This window comes from Lactuca serriola, chromosome 7, assembly GCF_051521515.1.
Source record: "Lactuca serriola cultivar US96UC23 chromosome 7, Lser_US96UC23_V15, whole genome shotgun sequence".
NCBI lineage: Eukaryota > Viridiplantae > Streptophyta > Magnoliopsida > Asterales > Asteraceae > Lactuca > Lactuca serriola.
The window spans coordinates 88,678,047-88,682,736 of record NC_136414.1 but is presented as its reverse complement, the minus strand read 5'-3'; positions in this window follow the sequence as shown (position 1 = coordinate 88,682,736).

Below are 4,690 nucleotides of genomic sequence, written 5' to 3'. Positions count from 1 at the left end.
GTGGTTTGTCACAAATGCAACAAAGAAAATCATTTTGGAAGAGATTGTAAGGCCAATGTAGTTAAAGACAGAGCATTCTACCTTAGAATGGATCAAGAGATGGAAGAAAAAGAGAAAGCAAGGGCATACGTAGCACATGTCAAAAGAGACCATCAAGTCTGGTCATCCAGAGATGAAGATGAAGCCATCAACAGTGTAAATGGCAAAGGGAAAATCTGCATGTTGGTGACTGCGGATGATGATGGGTCTACACAGATGGACAAAAACTACTGCTACATGACAAAGGATGGAACTCTAAGCATTGTTGAACAGGTAAAACTCCTTATCCAAACTCTAAACTATAGCATGCATGATTGTCAACCTTACATAGATAATCATAATAACACATGTGCTGCCGTCCTTACAGATTATAACAAAGCCTTAGATGAGAAGAACATTGCGTCCCAGGAGACGTTCCATGTGAGAGGACGACTGAACAACAAAAGACTCAAAATGGCTATGTTAGAAAGAGATTTAGAGTTAGAAAAAGATGAAAGGATGTTGAGTGAAACCCAATTAGAGATAACTTTGAACCAGAGAGATTTAGCTCAAAGTGAAATTGTATGTTTAAATCTTTTAATTGAAAATTTGTTCAATGAAAGTGAAGCTATTGAAAATTTGGTAAATAATGGAACTGTGGACAACACATACAACTGGGGTTGGTCAAATGGATATCCTACCGCAGTGGATTCCTCACCCCGGTTCACCAAAGACAGACTATATGTCCCTCCAGACCGAGAATTTCATTTCCCAGTCAATGAAAAGACTTTTCCCGAAGATATCAAAACTCACTTCGGTAGACTGCACAATCTAAGAAAAAATTGTGTCATTGAGGAAATTGTGCCTGAGGTTTCGGGTCACACAAGTGATCAAACTCCTATCAGTAGCACTACTTTCCGAAATTCTCAAAACTCATCCGTAGTCGATGAATTGAGAACATCGAAGTCTCTAAAGACTTTCCATCTCTATCCTCAAACCGCAGTGTCCCTTACTGTAGTCAAAAGTCCCACATAAGTCCTACTGAAGTCCTTACTAAGACATACTCTGCAGTAGTCAAGTCATCCTTACCGCAGTCTTCGAACAAAAGTTATGCCTCCCTTCAAGCAATTCATCATGAACTACCCATAGATAACTTTGAAGTGGGTCAATGTTCTCAAATCCCAGAATCCTCAAGCTCATATGACTCAAGCCCACGTTTTCACAAAATTTCAAAGGATTCTAGGAAACCAGAGTTGAATAACAGACACTGCGGTTCACCAAAATCCTTAGCTAAAAAGGCTTTCAAAGAAGAGATTCGCTCCCGAGGGACAAATAGACAAATGTTTTCAAAAAAACAAAAGGCATGTTGGATCTCAAAAATCCAGAAGTCCAGAAAAATTTGTTTTCTCTCACTACTTTTCAAAAAACCCTACTCCCAAGAAAACATCCAAAAAGGAATATACGGTTTCAACAGTCATTCCTAATTCATCTGACTCAATTCAAAAGAGTGCAAAGTCTTTTCAAAACGATGTTTTTCAAATCTATTCCTCAGATGATCCGAAATGGAAAGGTATTTTACCCACTCCAACACATATAAAGTCACGTCAAAATTTTCACAAATGGAAGCGTAACTTAACAAATCCAACAAAAAGGACAAAAAGATCTACACGTGCTAAACCTTTCTCAAAACAAACTTTTCAGAAAACTAATGTCAAATCTTTTCAACCTCGGTCTTGTCAAAAGCCAAACAACTCTTCCTTTAGATCGATGACCAAAACATAGAATCAAAGCAAAAGATAGTCAGTGTAGTTGTCAAAATCAGAAACCTTATAACTTTACAAAAACACACAACTCTCCAAAATTTTACAAACACCCAGGACTAGGTTTAAAAGTTGACACGAAATCAGTCCCTGCAACCTCGATCTATATATCACTCAGAAACGCACCTGTTGCTCCAGGCTCCAACTAGTTTGGATGCCTAAACTAACCGTGTAATTCTCTGGCTCTGTGCAAGGAGGAACAAGAAGATGAATGGTTAATTGACAGTTCCTGCTCCTTGCACATGACCGGAAGGTTAGAATACCTTCGAGATTTCAGGCCTATATGGAATGGTGGAAATGTTACATTCGGAAACAATGCAAATGGAATCATCTGAGGTTACGGTGTACTCACTACGGGGAACTTCTCAATTCAAAAGGTTGCTTATGTAGAAAGCCTCAAACACAATCTCATCAGTGTTGGCCAACTATGTAAGGCAGGCCATCGAGTTGAATTCGATGGTCAATTTTGTTATGTAATGACAAGTAATAGGAGCACCTGCTTGATCAAGTCACGATCCGAGGGTACCATGTATCCTCTGGATGTCTCTCTCATGATTGGAAAAGATGTGTTTCCTTTCCAAAGCGGTATCTGAAGTCAGCTGGCTACGGCACCACAAGCTCGCTCATCTCAACTTCAGATACATCAACTCCTTGGTCACCGGAGAGCTGGTCAGAGGACTACCTATTCTCAATTTTAGCAATGAAACTCTATGTCCTGCTTGTGAATGTGGTAAGCAATCCAAATCAAGTCACCCTATGATGATTGACTCTTCTATATCTGAACCACTTGAGCTTCTGCACATTGATCTCTACAGTCCATCAAGTGTAGCCAGTCTCCATCATAAAAAGTATATACTGGTTGTAGCAGATGACTTTACTTGATTCACATGGGTTTTCTTCCTCAGACTCAAATCCAAAACACCGCAAATTCTCATTAACTTCATCAAAGAAATAGAACTCCGGATCAAGCTGCCAGTAAGACGCATCCGCAGTGATAATGGAACTGAATTCATTAATCATCCTCTCAACAACTTCTTGGTGTCAAAATGTATCTCTCATAGCTTTTTAGCTCCTTATACACCTCAAAAAATAGAGTAGTAGAGAGAAGGAACCGTACTCTAGTCGAGGCAGCCAGATCCATGCTCAACTTCGCACATCTTCCTCTTTACTTATGGGCTGAAGCTGTAGCAACCACATGCTTTGTTCAAAACCGAAGCATTGTGTGCAAACGCCTCAATAGGACACCATATGAGGGCCTCAACAACTGCAAACCAAATGTTTGCTTCTTTCATATCTTTGGGTGTAGATGTTTTGTGATCAACAACAGAGATCAGCTCAATAAATTTGCATCGAAGTCTGATGAAGGCATCTTTATTGGCTATTCTACGAATAAGGTTTCTTATCGGGTTCCCATCAGACATACAAGGCTAATCATTGAAAGTTTCGATGTGAAGTTCGATGACTCTTACATCCGCAACAACCATCCATCCACTGAAACCGCCGCAATCATGGAAAGTGACATTCCTGCTTCTTCAGGTCCTCTAAATCTGGTTGAAGTCAATTATGATGATCTTTTCGACCCTGTTGAAACGGAAAAATTATCCGAAGTCCTTGTGTCACCGGCTACTCAACAACAACACGCTGATGTTTCTGGTCCATCTCTATCTGAAGTAGCATCTCTCAATACTTTCACCTCTCCGGTTGAGGGGGAAAGCTCTACTTCGGATCAAACAACAACCATCGAGGTTCCAGTACTTAATGATGCTCAAGTTCCTATCCTCAGAAAATCATTACCATCAAACGTATCTTCGGATTCGGATGATGAACTCATAGAGAACATTGACACTAGAACCGATTCAAGGATCATTACTCTCCCATCAGCAATTCAGGGGGAACCTTATCAGGTTCCGGAGGAACTCCCATCAACAATCCAGGGGGAACCTCTCCAAACTACTCAAGAAAATGTCATTCTCGCTCCAACAAGATAAGATGATTCCGCAGGCTGTTCTGAAATCCAGGGGGAACTGCCATCTCCAACCAAAGAAACTTCTGATATTGAGGACATTCCTTTTACCGCGGCTGCTGATAATTTGCTGCCTCGTCTACATGTATGGACGAAGGATCACCCACCTGGACAAATTATTGGCAACCCATCTACAGGTATCCAGACTCGATCTGCCAAGGATTTATCTGATCATTGTCACTATGCAGCATTTATGTCCGTAGTTGAGCCACGATAAATCAAAGAAGCATTATTAGAACCAGATTGGATTTCTGCAATGCAAGAAGAACTGGAAGAATTCAAAAGGAATAAAGTGTGGCAACTTGTTCCCATACCTCAAGGCCATACTATTGTTGGAACAAGATGGGTGTTCAAGATCAAGTTAGATGAATCTGGTGCGGTTATCAGAAATAAGGCAAGACTGGTTGCAAAGGGGTACAATCAATTGGAAGGTGTTGACTACGATGAAACATATGCTCCGGTGGCTAGAATGGAAGCCATCCGAATCTTTTTAGCATATTCTGCCCACAAAAACATCAAGGTACACCAAATGGATGTTAAGCGTGCTTTTCTCAATGGGGAAATGAAAGAAGAGGTTTATCTTCAACAACCACCCGACTTTGAATGTATTGAATTCTCTGACCACTGCTAGAAGCTTCAAAAGGCAGTCTACGGTCTGAAGCAAGCCCCTAGAACTTGGTATGAGACTCTTTCTGAATTCCTAGTCTCTTCGGGCTACAAAAGAGGAGTGATTGATCCCACGCTATTTAGAAAAGCAAATGGTGACCACCTTATGCTTGTACAAATATACATGGATGATATCATCTTCGAATCAACTGATCAAGGAATG